Source organism: Heterodontus francisci, chromosome 3 (genome assembly GCF_036365525.1).
Source record: "Heterodontus francisci isolate sHetFra1 chromosome 3, sHetFra1.hap1, whole genome shotgun sequence".
In the NCBI taxonomy this organism is placed as follows: Eukaryota; Metazoa; Chordata; class Chondrichthyes; order Heterodontiformes; family Heterodontidae; genus Heterodontus; species Heterodontus francisci.
The window spans coordinates 212,128,089-212,147,810 of NC_090373.1; the positions used below are offsets into that span (position 1 = coordinate 212,128,089).

Here is a 19,722-nt window from a genome sequence, read left to right on the forward strand (position 1 = left end):
ACTTGTCAGCCCAAGCCTGAATGTTGTCCAGGTCTTGCTGCATATGGACACGCACTTCCTCAGTATCTGAGGAGTTGCGAATGATGATGAACATTGTGCAATCATCAGCGAACATCCCCACTTCTGACCTTATGATGGAGGGAAGGTCATTGATGAAGCAGCTGAAGGTGGTTGAGCCTGGGGCATCACCCTGAGGAACTCCTGCAGTGATGTCCTGGAGCTCAGACGATTGACCTCCAACAACCACAACCATCATCCTTTGCGCTAGGTATGACTCCAACCAGTGGAGAGTTTTCCCCCTGATTCCCATTGACTTCAGTTTTGCTCGGGCTCCCTGATGCCACACTCGGTCAAATGCTGCCTTGATGTTAAGGGCAGTCACTCTCACCATGCACAAGGCTGTAATGAGGTCAGGAGCTGAGTGGCCCTGGCGGAACCCAAACTGAGTGTCAGTGAGCAGGTTATTGTTGAGCAAGTGCCGCTTGATAGCACTGTCAACGACACCTTCCATCACTTTACTGATGATCGAGTGTGCACTGATACTCAGGCTCGTTCATTTTATTGTTTGGTATTTTGCTGATCGTCTTATCTACTGCCACTGATGCACACCATTTGACTTCAGTAATGAGGTCAGAGGTAGACCCTTGATTGTAGAAGCTTTCCAAGCACACTGCTGCCTATAATGACATCATTCAGTGGTGATGAAGCCTGTGCAAATATTAATTCAGTTATCAAGCAGATAGGTTTTTCTTCCTTTATATAAACACAAAGCACAAGGTGAAGGTTGCTCATTAAATAGTTTTTTCATTATTGACATCTCGCTGTTGAATTGCATTGTTAACAAGGCAATATCAAAGAATAGAACAGGCAATGAAACATGCTACTGTAGGATGCAATAAATGAGTGATAAGAACTTGTTTAGAACCTAATAGCTTGCTTAAACAAGATCACCTGTCAGGCACAAGCCACTATTGTAAATCATCAGTTTTAACAGCTTACAACAGAAATTGCAACCAAATATGTGTTGACTATCGTTTATATTTGGGGCTCGCTACTGATGGCAGTGGTGTGGTGCCAGTGGTGGCAGATTCTCACTGTAAGTGCAGCTGCTATTCAGCTCTTCCTTTGGCAGTGCCACATCAACAATAGCAACAACTTGCATTTATATAACGCCTTTAACATGGTAAAACCTCCCAAGATGCTTCACAAAAGTGTGACTAGATAAAATTTGACACCATAAGCAGATATTAAAATGTATATACACCACATAGACTGCAGCGGTTCAAGGAGGCAGCTCACCACCACCTTCTCAAGGGCAATTAGGGATGATCAATAAATGCTGGCCTAGCCAGCGACACCCACATCCAATGAAAGAATTAAAAAATGGGGATAGCGCGGGAAAGTAGAGTTGAGGTAGATCAGCCATGCAAATGGAATTTAATCCTGAGAAGTGTCAGGTGATGCATTTTGGGAGGACGAACAAGACAAGGGAATATACAATGGATGGTAGGACTCTAGGAAGTACAGAGGGATCTTGGAGTACTTGTCCCTAGATCACTGAAGGCAGCAGCACAGGTAGATAAGGTGGTTAGGAAGGCATATGGGATACTTGCCTTTATTAGCCGAGGTATAGAATATCAGAGCAGGGAGGTTATGATGGAGCTGTATAAAACGCTAGTTAGGCCACAGCTGGACTACTGTGTACAGTTCTGGTCACCACACTATAGGAAGTATGTGATTGCACAGGAGAGGGTGCAGAGGAGATTCACCAGGATGTTGCCTGGGCTGGAGCATTTCAGCTATGAAGAGAGACTGAAAAGGCTATGGTTGTTTTCCTTAGAGCAGAGAAGGCTGAGGGGGGACATGATTGAGGGATACAAAATTATGAGGGGCATTGATAGGTGAGATAGGAAGAAACGTTTTCCCTTAGCGGAGGGGTCAATAACCAAGGAGCATAGATTTAAGCTAAGGGGTGGGAGGTTTAGAGGGGATTTGAGGAAAAATGTTTTCACCCAGAGTGTGGTTGGAATCTGCCTTAAGAGGCGGTAGAGGCAGGAACCCTCACAGCATTTAAGAAGTATTTAGATGAGCACTTGAAATGCCATAGCATACAAGACTACGGGCCAAGTGCTGGAAAATGGGATTAGAATAGTTAGGTGCTTGATGGACCGTACGGACACGATGGGCCGAAGGACCTGCTTCTGTGCTGTATAATTCTATGACTCTATGATCTTATGAATGGCGGAGCAGACTCGAGAAACCATGTGACCTACTCCTGCTCCTATTTCTTATGCTCGTATTATGATAGATGGCCAAAAGCTTGGTCAAGGAGCTAGGTTTAAGGAGGAGAGGCAGATAGAGAGGTGGAGAGATTTAGCCAGGGAATTCCAGAGCTTTAGGGCCTAGGCAGCTCAAGGCACTGCCGCTAGTGGTGGAGTGATTAAAATCAGGGGCGCACAAGAGGTCAGAATTGCAGAAATGAAGAGATGTTGGAGGGTTGGAGAGGTTACAGAGATAGGGAGAGGTAAGGTTATGGAGGGATTTGAAAACAAGGATGAGAATTTGAAAATTGAGGTGTTGTCCTGTCCGGGAGCCAATGTAGGTCAGCAAACCCAGGGCTAATGGGTGAATGGGATTTGGTGTGAGTTAGGATTACCGGCAGAAGAATTTTGGATGAGCTGAAGGTCATTTTCCTATGCAAAGTACAGCATACTGCCAGAGAGATGCTGAACACCCCCCAGGAGCCATTACACATTCATTCTACAAATGGAACCTTCAATACAATGTACTGTCACAGAGTGAAGAGTGTAATTCTGTGCTTGCAGTTTGTGTTGGAAATGTTCTCAGTTCCACTTTTCAAATGGTAATTTGCTGGAAGTAAAACAAAATCAGTTAGTGGTTTACTTTTTCCTTTGAGTTAATGCTAGAAGCTGACTTTTACCGTATGGAATTTGTAGTCAATGAACGATTATGGACCCCGAATAACATTTATATGCCCATCTCCTGCAGCTACCACAATTACATTTCCATGTAATGTATCATGCCCCAGGGAGCAAAAAAATAACTGGCATTTATGAAGTGCTCTTCACAGTCATAGGATGGCCTGAAGTGTGTCACAGCCAATGAATTACTTATATTTTTTTATTTAGAGATACAGCACTGAAACAGGCCTTCGGCCCACTGAGTCTGTGCCAACCAACAACCACCCATTTATACTAATCCGACATTAATCCTATATTCCCTACCACATCCCCACCATTCTCCTACCACCTACCTACACTAGGGGCAATTTACAATGGCCAATTTACCCATCAACCTGTAAGACTTTGGCTGTGGGAGGAAACTGGAGCACCCAGCGGAAACCCATGCGGTCACAGGGAGAGCTTGCAAACTCCACACAGGCAGTACCCAGAACTGAACCCGGGTCGCTGGAGCTGTGAGGCTGTGGTGCTAACCACTGTGCTGCCCAGTGAAGTATTTGAAGTATCGTCCCAGTTATATAGGCAATCATGACAGCCTATTTATGCACAACGTCCCAAGGTCCACCATGATATAAATGACTAGCTTTTATTAAGTGATGTTGGCCAGAAGACCAGAAGAACCTCTCTTTTATTCAAAGATTGCTGTGGAATCTTTTACATTCACTTGAGCAGCTTTAATGGTTCATCCAAAAGACTCCAACTCAGACACTTCCTCAGTACTGTATAGGAGAACTGGTCTGGATTAGGGGCTGTTAGACAGGAATTCTCTTTTTCTTTGCTTTTTCTCTCTTGCTTTAACCTCGGGTTCTTTTTATTCCAGTTACAGAGGTGTACAGCACAGAAACAGGCTATTTGGCTGAACATGTCTATGCCATGGTTTATGCTCCACATCACCCCATCAACATAACCTTCTACTTCTTTCTCCCTCATGGTGCTTCCCCTTAAGTGCATCTCAGCTTTTGACCTCAACTACTCCTTGTGGTTCCACATTCTCACCACTCTCTGGGTAAAGACATTTCTCTTTGAATTCCCTGTTAGATTGGTTAGTGAAAATCTTATATTTATGGCCCTGGTTTTAGTCATGCTTTAGTCTTCCACTTAGGAAGTAGAAACATCTTCTCTACATCTACCCTATCATAATCTGAAAGACATTTGAAGTCACCCCTCAGTGTATTTTCTACAGAAAAGAGCTCCATGCCAGAAATCATCACCTGAGTGAATAAATTGGCAGCAAATGAATGCACCTTTCCTGTATGTTTGTAATCCTCCTGGATAAGAAAAAGCACTATGTCAGTGCACGGTCTGTTTTAATACAATGATTGCAAACTACAAACAATAACTTGCCTTTTTTGTAGCATCTTTAATGTAGAAAAGACATCTCAAGGTGCCTCACAGAGATGTTAAAGAAATGAACACCAAGCCAAGGAAGGAAATATAAGTGGGTGACCAAAAGATTGGTTGAAGAGATTTTTATTAAGGAGGACAAAGAGGCCTCTAATGGCGAGAATATGGTGTCAGAAACTCAGCTCAGGGTCAAATAGGAGAGTCTGCTTCAGCCTCAGACAGTAGCCAGGAGGGGGGGGATGGAATCAGTGGAGAGGGTATTTTTTTTTATTCATTCAAAGGATGTGGGCATATCCTAATTGCCCTAGAGTTTGTGGTAGGGGCTGAAGATAATAGCTTTTGTCTTACCAGTGTTTAAATGGAGAAAATTGCAAGGCAGAACAGGTTTGAGGGTTTAAATGGCCTAATTCTGTTCCTATAAATTTGTTCATCATGCCTTCAAATTCCTCCAGAAGTTCTGCATTCTTCTTCTCTGGATTGCTGTCATTCACATGGTCCTGGGGTGTTCATAATTCTGTACAAGTGTAGTAGAAATATTAAGACATGCAGTGAAGTTATTTAAGAGTAAAATGAAAGAGCCAAGACCTTCCTCTCTTACCTCTATGCCCCCAGAGTGCTGCTGTAAAAGGTAGACTGAACTGTCCTTTTAATGGCAACACGGAGGTTTCCAGGTAATCCAGCCGGTTACTCCGGTTTTACACAGGATTTACACCAATGTCTGGACCAAGAAACCTGAGTGTAACTCACTCTGCAAGCAACCAGTGGGTGTAAATATTTTTAAAGAGGCAACTTATTTCAAGGAAATTCTGGTGAGTTTCTCTAGTGAGTACCTGAGCCATTCAAACTAGAAGGTCCCAGGTTCAATCTCTAGTTCCTTGTCATTTAACTGATTGCAATGAGGGTATTGTTCAGTATCCCCAATTGAAGGAGGGGTAAATCAGCCAACATTCCAGCCCCTGATTACTATCCAGTGATTCCTGCTGCAAGTCCATGTGTGTGGATGTAACTGAGGACAAGATCAGCATTGGGTGTAACATCCCTCCTCACCACAGCCAAATAGCCTGGCAATCACTGCCTTGGCTCACACATGAACAATTGGCACTTGACCGAGGCACCTCAGCAAGGACTCATTGCCTTTAGAAGAGGAGAAAACAGAGAGCAATTTGGCAATCAAAATGTGCTGTTGACATTGCCTGCAGATTCTTTACACCCCATGCTAAGTGTTCAGCACCAACAAAGAATGAGGATAATGAAGAGCTATGAAGAGCAGAGAGATTGAACTTGTGTCTCAGTGCTCCATTCTGCTATTATAACGTATTACTCTATTTTGTTGTTCACTTCCAGCACTCAAGCTGGCCAGTGGTTCTTTGATTCACTGCAGTTCAGCATGTCACACAGTTACCATCTAATGGGGTTATTTTATCATTTTTTTGCAAGTTTACAACTTTTTACAACTTGGTTTTTTTCATGACATTTACTGATCAGGTGAGTCCTTCCCCTAGTTGCTTGTCTTTCGAGCAGAGAGATCCACTATTGACATACTGTTCTGCCTTCGCCAGCTACAAGAGAAATGCCGCGAACAACAGATGCCCCTCTACATTGCTTTCATAGATCTCACCAGCAGACGTGGTCTCTTCAGACTACTAGCAAAGATCGGATGTTCACCAAAGCTACTAAGTATCATCACCTCATTCCATGACAATATGAAAGGCATAATTCAGCATAGTGGTGCCTCATCAGACCCTTTTCCTATCCTGAGTGGCGTGAAACAGGGCTGTGTTCTCGCACCTACACCGTTTGGGATCTTCTTCTCACTGTTGCTCTCACATGCGTTCAAGTCTTCAGAAGAAGGAATTTTCCTCCACACAAGATCAGATGGCAGTTTGTTCAACCTTGCCCGTCTTAGAGCGAAGACCAAAGTACGCAGAGTCCTCATCAGAGAACTCCTCTTTGCTGACGATGCTGCATTAACATCCCACAGAAGAGTGTCTGCAGAGACTCATCGACAGGATTGTGGCTGCCTGCAACGAATTTGGCCTAACCATCAGCCTCAAGAAAACGAACATCATGGGACAGGACGTCAGAAATGCTCCATCCATCAATATCAGCAATATTGAAGTGGTTCAAGAGTTCATCTACCTAGGCTCAACTATCACCAATAACCTGTCTCTCGATGCAGAAATCAACAAGCGCAGGGGAAAGGTGCCTGCTGCTATGTCCAAACTGGCCAAGAGGGTGTGGGAAAATGGCGCACTGACGCGGAACACAAAAGTCCGAGTGTTTCAAGCCTGTGTCCTCAGTACCTTGCTCTCCGGCAGCGAGGCCTGGACAACGTATGTCAGCCAAGAGTGACGTCTCAACTTATTCCATCTTCGCTGCCTCTGATTAACACAGAAAACAGGAAATGCAAATATCTGTCTGGCTGAACCAGATGAAATGAAAATTAGTGTATAACACATTTTTAAAAAATTATCAGGAAAACTTTCTTTCCAAAGAGTGAGGAATAAGGGGAATGGTCTGCCAGGCAGGATAGCAGAAGTAATAACATTGGGATTGTTCAAAGTATTTCATATCGTGATGGGAGAGTTAGTATACTGGCGGGTGAGTTTTAATGGCCCGAATGGCCTTTACTCAGCCCTAAACCTTTCTTAGTTACATGGTTTGTTGGTTAAGACTCGTGCCTTCAGTGCCCCAAGCTGTTTAAATGGAACCAGAAGTTTAAAAACTCAGAGAAATGAGCACTCGTTGCAGGTTTCAAACCTATTTAAAGAGACTGTCAGAAATAAAGTGGCACACTAACATTTGGAATAGAAGGTACTCAAAGCTTCCAGTGAACACTGGCACAAGGTCCCTAAAACATGTTGGTAAGGCTGCAACACAAGGTTAATTTTAAAAATTATATTTACATGATTTAACAAAAGCCATTGGAATCCTATTAATATGCCAGAAGCACAGAGAAACTAAGGCGTTCACAGGAAGAGCACACTCAATAACAGACAAGTTTACCTCTTTTGGATTGGCTATAGACAAGCAACTGGGGGAAGTACTCTTCTTTGGCCTCCTTGTCTCGAGAGACAATGGGTAAGCACCTGGAGGTGGTCAGTGGTTTGTGGAGCAGCGCCTGGAGTGGCTATAAAGGCCAATTCTAGAGTGACAGACTCTTCCACAGGCGCTGCAGATAAAATTGGTTGTCGGGGCTGTTACACAGTTGGCTCTCTACTTGCACTTCTGTCTTTTTTCCTGCCAACTGCTAAGTCTCTTCGACTCGCCACTCTTTAGCCCCGCCTTTATGGCTGCCCGCCAGCTCTGGCGATCACTGGCAACTGACTCCCACGACTTGTGATCAATGCCAGGCAGGATAGCAGAAGTAATAACATTGGGGTTGTTCAAAGTATTGCATATCGTGATGGGAGAGTTAGTTGGCATCAGGTGGCAGGACCGTATCTCCAACGCCGAAGTCCTCGAGGCAGCCAACATCCCCAGCATATACACCCTACTGAGCCAGCAGTACTTGAGATGGCTTGGCCATGTGAGCCGAATGGAAGATTGCAGAATCCCCAAGGACGCATTGTACAGTGAACTCGTCACTGGTATCAGACCCACTGGCCATCCATGTCTCCGTTTTAAAGACCTCTGCAAACGCAACATGAAGTCCTGTGACATTGACCACAAATCGGAGGTCACACACAATAGCACTATTCAGGATTTTACACTGGTCTGCTGATTTGAAATTTCTGATTGCTCCTTCAGGAGTTTTCTGTGCAATAAACAAGGTCCATTTGATTGTCTGGCATGGTGCAGTGAGTATAGTTTAGCTCACTGGGATTGATTTTATGCACATTATTTCTATGTAACTATCATCCACTCACTACCATTTGCTGGAGAAAATAAAAGTCACAAATGACATCACATCTGACTGTAACAAAAGGTAAAATATCCCTTTCATCTGAGTTCTGAAGAAGGGTCACTGACCTGAAACGTTAACTCTGCTTCTCTTTCCACAGATGCTGCCAGACCTGCTGAGTATTTCCAGCACTTTGTTTTTATTTCAGGTTTCCAGCATCCACAGTATTTTGCTTTTTATTGTAATAAAGCATCCCTCCTTGACCTGTCTGCAGCCTTTGACATGGTTGATCACACCATCCTTCTCCAACATCTCTCCACTGTTGTCCATCTGGGTAGGACTGCACTCGTGTGCTTCCATTCTGTCCTATCTAATCATAGCCAGAGAATAATCATCAATGGCTACTCTTCCTGAACCCGCACAGTTATCTATCCTTGGCTCCCTCCTATTTCTCATCTACATGCTGCCCCTCAGCGACATCTTCCGAAAGCACAGCATCATCTTTCACATGTACGCTGACCATACCCAGCTCACCACCATCTCGCTCGACTCCTCTATTGTCTCTAAATTATCTTACTGCTTATCCAACATCTAGTACTGGATCAGCAGAAGTTACCTCCAATTAAATATTGTCTTTGGACACCGTTACAAACTCCATTCCTTAGTCACCGACTCTATCCCTCTCTGGCAACTGTCTAAGGCTCAGTCAGCCTGTTTGTAATCTTGGTGTCATATTTAACCAATCTTGGTGTCATATTTAACCCAGAGTTGCACTTCCTACCACATACTTGTGCCATCTCTAAGACCACCTATTTCCACCTGTGTCCAAACACTCCCTGGCTCTGTTTCAGCTCATTTGCTGCTGAAACCCTCATCTATGCCTTTGTTACCTCTAGACTTGACTGTTCAAGTGCACTCTTGGCCAGCCTCCCACATTCTACCCTCCAAAATTCTTCAGCCTGTGTCTTAACTCTCACCAACTCCCATTCATACATTACCCTTGTGCTCACTGACCTATGTTGGCTTCTGGTTAAGCAATGCCTTGATTTTAAAATGCTCATTCTTGTTTTCAAATCATTCAATGACCTCCCCTCACCCTATCTCTATAATCTCCTCCAGCATCATAGAGATATCTGCATTGCTCTAATTCTGGCCTCTTGAGCATCCCCGATTTTAATTGTTCCACCATTGGTGGCTGTGCCATCAGCCTTGATGTCAGAGACAGTTATTGTCACCTCTCCTCTGGCATCCAGCTCTCTTGTCCATGTCTGGATGAAGGTTGTATTGTGTTTGACTTGCTTGGGACTGTATCCTCCTCAATATTGTAATAAATCATGTCTGTAATTCCATTTGGGAACATTTTGTTGTTTTCCATGCAGCTGGTTAATTGATGAGTCCTAAATGCCTGCTAATACATTTCAACATAATGTATCTACTGGAGACAAAGACAGTCATCAAAGCAGCAGCAAATTCTCCAAGCTATTCCTCTCTCTGCAGTAGCAGCTCAATAATTTATCAGCTAGTAATTAGACTAACAAGGAAAACCCCGACAATTGGAAAGCTGGAGTAATGATTTGTGATATTGGCGTATTTAGAGTGTCTCATTGAGAAATGAGAGGAAGGGAGGCTAGTCATGTAGAGTTCTTTCTCCTTATTGCTATTCAGTAATGCTTACTGGAGAGGATTGGGATCAGCTGTGACTGTCAAACAGCCTGCAGGCACACTTTCTAGGCACTGAATGAGGTACTGCTGGATTGCCAGTGCACTGCCACAGGACAAGAGAGCAGAAAATTGAAAGATACCAGAAAATAAAACCTTTCTTAACTCCTGTTTTCAAAGCACCTTTTGTAGATCCCAAGGTAAATAGTTAGCATTTCTGTGTCGTGCTACAGGTCAAATCAAAGTGAGCTCTACAAAACTTACACTTTTGTGAATTAGTGTAAAGTAGTCATCTCAAATGTGCAGTATCAGGAATTTTATCAGAGGGACATAGATAGGCTGCAGAGCTGGGCTGAGAGATGGCAAATGGAGTTTAATGCGGAAAAGTGTGAGGTGATTCACTTTGGAAGGAGTAACAGGAATGCAGAGTACTGGGCTAATGGGAGGATTCTTGGTAGTGTAGATGAACAGAGAGATCTTGGTGTCCAGGTACATAAATCCCTGAAAGTTGCTACCCAGGTTAATAGGGCTGTTAAGAAGGCATATGGTGTGTTAGCTTTTATTAGTAGGGGGATCGAGTTTCGGAGCCACGAGGTCATGCTGCAGTTGTACAAAACTCTGGTGAGACCGCACCTGGAGTATTGCGTGCAGTTCTGGTCACCGCATTATAGGAAGGATGTGGAAGCTTTGGAAAGAGTGCAGAGGAGATTTACTAGGATGTTGCCTGGTATGGAGGGAAGGTCTTATGAGGAAAGGCTGAGGGACTTGAGGTTGTTTTCGTTGGAGAGAAGGAGGAGGAGAGGTGACTTAATAGAGACATATAAGATAATCAGAGGGTTAGATAGGGTGGATAGTGAGAGTCTTTTTCCTCGGATGGTGATGGGAAACACGAGGGGACATAGCTTTAAGTTGAGGGGTGATAGATATAGGACAGATGTTAGAGGTAGTTTCTTTACTCAGAGAGTAGTAGGGGCGTGGAACGCCCTGCCTGCAACAGTAGTAGACTCGCCAACTTTAAGGGCATTTAAGTGGTCATTGGATAGACATATGGATGAAAATGGAATAGTGTAGGTCAGATGGTTTCACAGGTCGGCGCAACATCGAGGGCCGAAGGGCCTGTGTTCTAATCTTCTAATCTAATCTAATCATTTGCTGGTGCTGTATTGAATGGAAATGGACAATTTGATATCTGTAAATGTAATAAATATGGAAGTAGGTAAATATCTGCCCAGGTTTATCTGTCTCCATTTATCCTCCTCTGTATCTTCAGACACCATTAACCTTATTTCTGCTTTGTGATTTTAAATTTTTGGTCTTGAGTCTGACACTCCACTCACTCGCTGTGTGACTGAATCCAGGAGCATCCGGAATAAGGTGGGTGAGCTTGCAGCATGGGTTGGTACCTGGGATCCTGATGTTGTGGCCATTTCGGAGACATGGGTAGAGCAGGGGCAGGAATGGATGTTGCAGGTTCCGGGATTTAGATGTTTCAGAAAGAACAGAGAAGAGGGTAAAAGAGGGGGGGGTGTGGCATTGTTAATCAAGGAAAGTATTACAGCGGCAGAAAGGACGTTTGAGGACTCGTCTACTGAGGTAGTCTGGGCCGAGGTTAGAAACAGGAGAGGAGAGGTCACCCTGTTGGGAGTTTTCTATAGACCTCCGAATAGTTCCAGAGATGTAGAGGAAAGGATAGCGAAGATGATTCTCGACAGGAGCGAGAGTAACAGGATAGTGGTTATGGGGGACTTTAACTTTCCAAATATTGACTGGAAATACTATAGTTCGAGTACTTTAGATGGGTCTGTTTTTGTCCAGTGTGTGCAGGAGGGTTTTCTGACACAGTATGTGGACAGGCCAACCAGGGGCGATGCCACATTGGATTTGGTACTGGGTAATGAACCCGGCCAGGTGTTTGATTTAGATGTAGGTGAGCACTTTGGCGATAGTGATCACAATTCGGTTAGGTTTACCTTAGCGATGGGCAGGGACAGGTATATACCGCAGGGCAAGAATTATAGCTGGGGGAAAGGAAATTATGACGCGATTAGGCAAGATTTAGGATGTGTAGGATGGGGAAGGAAACTGCAGGGGATGGGCACAAACGAAATGTGGAGCTTATTCAAGGAGCAGCTAATGCGTGTCCTTGATAAGTATGTACCTGTCAGGCAGGGAGGAAGTTGTCGAGCAAGGGAGCCGTGGTTTACTCAAGAAGTTGAAGCGCTTGTCAAGAGGAAGAGGGCGGCTTATGTTAGGATGAGACGTGAAGGCTCAGTTAGGGCGCTTGAGAGTTACAAGCTAGCCAGGAAGGATCTAAAGGGAGGGCTAAGAAGAGCAAGGAGAGGACACGAGAAGTCATTGGCGGATAGGATCAAAGAAAACCCTAAGGCTTTCTATAGGTATATCAGGAATAAACGAATGATAAGAGTTAGAACAGGGCCAATCAAGGATAGTAGTGGGAAGTTGTGTGCGGAATCAGAGGAGATAGGGGAAGCGTTAAATGAATATTTTTCGTCAGTATTTACAGTAGAGAAAGAAAATGTTGCCGAGGAGATTACTGAGATACAGCCTACTAGGCTAGATGGGATTGAGATTCACAAGGAGGAGGTGTTAGCAATTTTGGAAAGAGTGAAAATAGATAAGTCCCCTGGGCCAGATGGGATTTATCCTAGGATTCTCTGGGAAGCCAGGGAGGAGATTGCAGAGCCGTTGTTGTTGATCTTTAAGTCGTCATTGTCGACAGGAGTAGTGCCGGAGGACTGGAGGATAGCAAATGTTGTCCCCTTGTTCAAGAAGGGGAGTAGAGACAGCCCTGGTAATTATAGACCTGTGAGCCTTACTTCGGTTGTGGGTAAAATGTTGGAAAAGGTTATAAGAGACAGGATTTATAATCATCTTGAAAAGAATAAGTTCATTTGCGATAGTCAGCACGGTTTTGTGAAAGGTAGGTCGTGCCTCACAAACCTTATTGAGTTTTTCGAGAAGGTGACCAAACAGGTGGATGAGGGTAAAGCCGTGGATGTGGTGTATATGGATTTCAGTAAGGCGTTTGATAAGGTTCCCCACGGTAGGCTATTGCAGAAAATACGGAAGTATGGGGTTGAAGGTGATTTAGAGCTTTGGATCAGAAATTGGCTAGCTGAAAGAAGACAGAGGGTGGTGGTTGATGGCAAATGTTCATCCTGGAGTTTAGTTACTAGTGGTGTACCGCAAGGTTCTGTTTTGGGGCCACTGCTGTTTGTCATTTTTATAAACGACCTGGATGAGGGTGTAGAAGGGTGGGTTAGTAAATTTGCGGATGACACGAAGGTCGGTGGAGTTGTGGATAGTGTCGAAGGGTGTTGTAGGGTACAGAGGGACATAGATAGGCTGCAGAGCTGGGCTGAGAGATGGCAAATGGAGTTTAATGCGGAGAAGTGTGAGGTGATTCACTTTGGAAGGAGTAACAGCAATGCAGAGTACTGGGCTAATGGGAAGATTCTTGGTAGTGTAGATGAGCAGAGAGATCTTGGTATCCAGGTACATAAATCCCTGAAAGTTGCTACCCAGGTTAATAGGGCTGTTAAGAAGGCATATGGTGTGTTAGCCTTTATTAGTAGGGGGATCGAGTTTCAGAGCCACGGGGTCATGATGCAGCTGTACAAAACTCTGGTGAGGCCGCACCTGGAGTATTGCGTGCAGTTCTGGTCACCGCATTATAGGAAGGATGTCGAAGCTTTGGAAAGGGTGCAGAGGAGATTTACTAGGATGTTGCCTGGTATGGAAGGAAGGTCTTACGAGGAAAGGCTGAGGGACTTGGGGTTGTTTTCGTTAGAGAGAAGGAGGAGAAGAGGTGACTTAATAGAGACATATAAGATAATCAGAGGGTTAGATAGGGTGGATAGTGAGAGTCTTTTTCCTCGGATGAGGATGGCAAACACGAGGGGACATAGCTTTAAGTTGAGGGGTGAAAGATATAGGACAGATGTCAGAGGTAGTTTCTTTACGCAGAGAGTAGTAGGGGCGTGGAACGCCCTGCCTGCAACAGTAGTAGACTCGCCAACTTTAAGGGCATTTAAGTGGTCATTGGATAGACATATGGATGTAAATGGAATAGTGTAGGTCAGATGATCGGCGCAACATCGAGGGCCGAAGGGCCTGTACTGCGCTGTAATATTCTAAAAAAAAAAATCTTCATGTCATCAACATCTTCCATTAATTCATATGCAACTTCAAGTAACATTTTTAGTTAAATATTACCTGTAACATATTATTTTACTGCCTACTGTTTAAGCTCAGTACAGCAGTCCTGTTTTCTCTGCCCAATTGTTCACACAACCGATGGAATGCTTTTAATGACTGCGCAGGACTGTTTCAAGCTTATAAATCCAAAGCAATACTTGGTGCTGTGTTTGTTCCCCGGCCTGTCACTGCAACAAAGCTAGCATTTGATGGGAAATGATAAAGTCTGCTGATGTAATCCTGCTTTGAAACTTGGCAAAAGCAGTGCAGGTTCCTTTCATGACTCGTTGCCATGGTGCAGGTTGGATGTGACACTATGAAAGGCAATGCTGTTTGACCCTGTGATGGATTTCACCTCTCACTGACAGCTCCTGAGGGTCATCAGTTTCAAAATTCAAGGCAGTTGTACCGTGGCATTCAGTTAATATTGTTAATATACAGTAATTTGAGTAACTCTGCTCTCTGACTGAAGAGATGTGCATGGTTTGTGCCAGAGACATCAAGCATTCCATTGTCAAGAATACTTCCATGTCAATCTGCCTGAACATATAGTTGAAAACCAATTAATATGAACCTTGGTTTACAGAATAAGCAGTTCTTGCTCAGAATGCCCCTAGTTGCTGTATTGCAGATGTGAATTTCTATGATTACGAAAGTGAGCAGAGCTTGTGTTAACAGCAAGAATCTAATATCACTATTGAGTAAATGGCTGGCCAGCACACACACAGCCATGTGAAGATTATAAATTGATCTAGCGTGAATCCTATGACTACAGAATTAGACGAGCCAAAAAGGATCAATATAAAGTCAGGAAATGCTGGATTCACTCAGCAGGTCTGGCAGCATCTCTTTCCACAGATGCTGCCAGACCTGCTGAGTGAATCCAGCATTTCTTGTTTTTGTTTCAGATTTCCAGCATCCGCAGTATTTTGCTTTTATATCAATATAAAGTCAATTGGATAAGGGGAATTGAAAGGTGACCCTGTTTCACTAGCAGCCTCTGGTGATGGCAATCAATTACAACAGCTGCAAAGTGCAAAGCAGCCCTTCACATTTCCTCTCAGATGTTTAACATGTTTCCACCATCTTAGATGTGTAAAATGAAGTTTAAACCCATGCTACTGTTACGTCAGGTGCTATTATCCCCGTTCCAACTACGCAGAAGGATTCACTTCTCTAAAAGTCAGTAATCAGAATTGCACAATGTGCTGGAATAAGAAACCAGTCTCCAAGTATTGTGTTATGTGTAAGTGAGCACTGTCAGAACTGGAACAGTATCACAGAAATTCATCATGGCATTTCTGCAGCTACTGATTTGCTCAACCACACCTTCTTTGATGCCCCAGTCTCCATTAAAACCATTACTCTCTCTCACCCTTGTTGCTCCCCTGGTCTGGCTCTCATTTCCACTTCCTTAAGTCTGAGGGATGCAGGCTTGAATGGATATGGCAGACACTGGGTTAGGCAATCACTGCCAGATTTGTCTAGACCAAGTAAAACACTATTGGATCCTGCTCTCCTCTGCCAAAACTATTCGGGGATCATCCTAGAATGCAAAGGTAACCTTCAACTGAAAACCTCCTAAACCCCTCTCCCCTGTCTCTTCCACTCTCACCTCCAACAGATGTAGTTCATCTGGTCCAGGGGATTTAACTTTCAATCCAATTGAATCCAACTTTCAATCCAATTAATTTTTCGAGTACTACCTCTTAATTGATACTAAATTCTTTCAGTTCCTCGTTTTCACACGGACCTTGGTTCCCTAGTATTTCTGGGAGATTTTCTGTATCTTCCTTTGTGAAGGCAGACATAAAGTAATTGTTTAGTCTCTACCATTTCTCCAGTCTCTGCCTGTAATGGACCCACATTTGTCCTTGCTAATATTTTCCTTTTCACGTACCTAAAGAAGCTTTTACAGTCCACCTTTATGTTTCTAGCTGGCTGGCTTTCATATTCTCTTTTCCCTTTCTTTAGCAGTTTCTTGGGCCTCCTTTGCTGGATTCTAAATTGCTCTTAATCCTCAGGCTTACCACTTTTTCTGGCGACCTTATAAGCCACTTCCTTTGATCTAATGCAATTTCGAACTTCTTCAAAGTCACAAGTGATATCTGATGCAAATGTGAGAAAGGTAAACTATCCTTCCTTGTCCTTTTCAACCTGTCTACAGCCTTTGATTCAGTTGACCCACCATCAACCTCCAATGCCCCTCCACTGTCATCTAGCTGGGTAGGACTGCACTTGTCTGGTTCCATTCTGATCTGTATCTATACTATTTGCTTCAACTACTCTCTGTAATCATAGACTTGACATGGAGAGATACAGCACTGAAACAGGCCCTTTGACCCACCAAGTCTGTGCTGACCATCAACCACCCATTTATACTAATCCTACATTAATCCCATATACCCTACCACATCCCCACAATTCTCCTACCACCTGCCTATACTTGGGGCAATTTACAATGACCAATCAACCTGCAAGTCTTTGGCTGTGGGAGGAAACTGGAGTACCCAGCAGAAACCCACACGGTCACAGGGAGAACAAGTAAAGTCCACACAGGCAGTACCCAGAACTGAACCCGGGTTGCTGGAGCTGTGAGGCTGCGATGCTAACCACTGCGCCGCCCATAGTAGTGAGTTCTACATTCTCATCACTTTCCAGGTGAAGTTTTTTCTGATAGGGAGGCTTCCGTGGAGCACAAATTCCGGCATAGACTAGTTGAGCCGAATGGCTTCTTTCTTTGCTGTATGTCATATGTAATATCTTCGCTTCTCTAATTCTGACCTCTAAAGCATTTCTGATTTTAATCTCTCCACCATGGGCAGCTGTGCCTTCAACTGCCAAGGTTCTAAGTGCTGGAATTCCCTCCCTAAACAACGGTACCTCTCTTTTCTCCTTTAAGATGCTCCTTAAAACCTACCTCTTTGACCAAACATCTGCCCTAATATCCCTTTACGTGGCTTGGTGTCAGATTTTGTTTGATAACACTCCTGCAAAGCACCTTGCGGTGCTTTCTGTGTTAAAGGTAACACAAGTAGTTGAATGTCAAGTGCTGACTATTGACAATAAACTGTATTGTACAATGAGCACCCTTTCAATTAGTGTAATTCGATAGGAAAATTGGAAAATATTTGATTATCAACACGGATGAATCCCACTTTCTGAATAGCAAATTGAAAGGAACACTGTCAGCCTTGTTTGTAGAAACTGTCAGAAAGCCTGAACTGATTTGCACATCTGTCATAAAATCAATCCATTACAGTGAAAACAGTCGCAGTGTTGACATTAGATACAGATTAGTATGAAGTCAGCTCTTTATTTGATTCTGCTGATTCTCTCCCAGCTGGTGAGACCTTTTGGTGACTTTAATCCACAAGGAAAGAGGATTACAGAGGTCAGCTTCATGCCAATGAACCTTTTTATCTCATACACCAATGTCAGTTTCTAACAATTATAAATTTGGATAAAACCTAGTAATTCATGCAGTACATGGCAGGAAATGCAGGAATAGGTTTTATTAGCAATTCATATTGAAATTTTTGCAAGATTTAAAAGCTTCTTTTATGCAGTAGCTTGAAATTTATGTGGGACATCTATGATGTGTGCTCCTGTCCGCTATTGTTGCTGACACAATGTTGATTACCAGGAAAAGCCTGACAAATATGTGAGAGAATGAGTGTTTGGTGTACAATTTTCCAAATCCCAAAGACGTTGTCGCTTGATCGGGATTAAAATCCTAAAGTTATTGCTTACAGAATAATGGATAGCCAAAAATAACTTAAAGGCTAGAATCTGACCATTCAGAGAGTTTGTATAATGGATACCTAGAAGTGAGTTTTGGGCTGGAATCCAATTGAAATTTAATTTATTAATTTATGCAAAATAATGATTTGCATTTTTACTATACCTTATGGTAAACATAGAAACATCTCAGAATGTATGATGAAGTGTGGTGACTGTTGTTATGTAGCTAACACAGCAACTATTTTGGAAGATACCACAAACAGTGGTGAGATGAATTGCTGGTTAAGCTGCTTCTGGTGGTTGGAAGAAAAATGTTGGCCACGATGCTGGAAGAACTCCCTGTTCCTTTGCTGTAATTCATGCTGTAAAATATATGATGAGGCAAAGAACACGGGGAGTAGATAATGTTCCAACAGGACAGAATACAGGAAGAGATGGGTGCGCAGAAATGACCCAACTCTAATTTAAGCCCCAGTTTTGCAAGTTTGACTAGTGGCTTCCCCGTGCAGGTCTTGGGTTAAAATTGCACCAGGCCCCCGATGATATTGTGCTACGCAAATTGTGATCGGTGGGGAAGACTGCGGGTTTAGTAGTTGTTGCAGCAATTTAAAAGGTCCATTGCCTGGTTGTCACTGTGAGCAGTGTTAGAATCTATAGATCTTTGCACTTTGCAGATCCGTATTTGTACTGCTACCCAAAAAAAAGCCACAGAATGTAGAGAACGCAGAACCATCTGTGAATGGAGCCACTTTATGAAAGTACAGTTCACAGTCATACACAAAATAGGAAAGAAGTGGAGAGGAATCAATGGAGCAGGGAACTGGCATTTCCTGTTCAAAGTACTGCCCCTCTTCCTACACGAAAATTATAACAGATATTTATTCAATTTTTTAAAGGTCAACTTTAATGTCAACCTGGAGATCTAAAGATCTGAGGCCACTGATATAGCCAATTACAGGGAGTTTCCAGCTGTGACTGCATTGCAAACAGCTGGAGTGCAACTTCAAACTAGCTGAGGGACGCCCATCGAAGCCAGGCTGGTGCCAAAGTGTACTAATTGATTACTGTGTCTTGCCCATTGTTTCTGGGCTATTTCTTTGAAAAGTTGGGAAAGCTAGCTCCAACACTAATATTTTTTATGAACAGGTGAGCAGTCATTTGGCTTGGACAAAGGTCATTTTGCGAAGTCCAGTTTAACCTCATAGCGAATCTTGGACGTGTATTGTGTTATGACTGAGGCAGGAGGAGTGCACTGTTACTTCAGTCCCACTTCTCCACAGGTCACAACAAACATTTAAATTTTCCCACTTACTGAAACAGTCAATCAGATACTCTATTTGTCCCCAGAATAAAGCAGACCACCAGGTTTTTTAATCAACAACTAAATTATCTGTTTATTATAAACCAAGTCTTAACCAATAATAACGTAAAACATGAGGGGTAGGCGGTGGCCTAGTGGTATTATCACTGAACTAGTAACCCAGGGTATTTCTCTGGAGACATGAGTTCGAATCCCACCACAGCAGAAGGTGGAATTTGAATTTAATTAATAAATCTGGAATTAAAAACCCATCTGGTTCACTAATGTCCGTTAGGGAAGGAAATCTGCTGTCCTTACCTGGTCTGGCCGACATGTGACTCCAGACCCACAGCAATATGGTTAACTCTTGCATGCCCTCCGAAATGACCCAGCAAGCCACTCAGTAGTACCTAACCGCTAAGAAGTCAATAAAAAGGAATGAAACTGGACGGACCACCCAGCATCGACCGAGGCACCGACAACGGCAAACCCAGCCCTGTCGACCCTGCAAAGTCCTCCTTACTAACATCTGGGGGCTTGTGCCAAAGTTGGGAGAGCTATCCCACAGACTAGTCAAGCAACAGCCTGACATAGTCATACTCACGGAATCATACCTTACAGACAATGTCCCA

At 43.5% G+C, this 19,722-nt stretch overlaps 1 protein-coding gene across 2 annotated transcripts in view; it reads left to right on the forward strand.

The window, feature by feature from the left end:
• Positions 1-19,722, forward strand: part of si:ch211-126j24.1 (phosphofurin acidic cluster sorting protein 1) — an 862,277-nt gene that overhangs the window by 140,257 nt on the left and 702,298 nt on the right. The gene's annotated exons all lie outside the window — the stretch shown is intronic.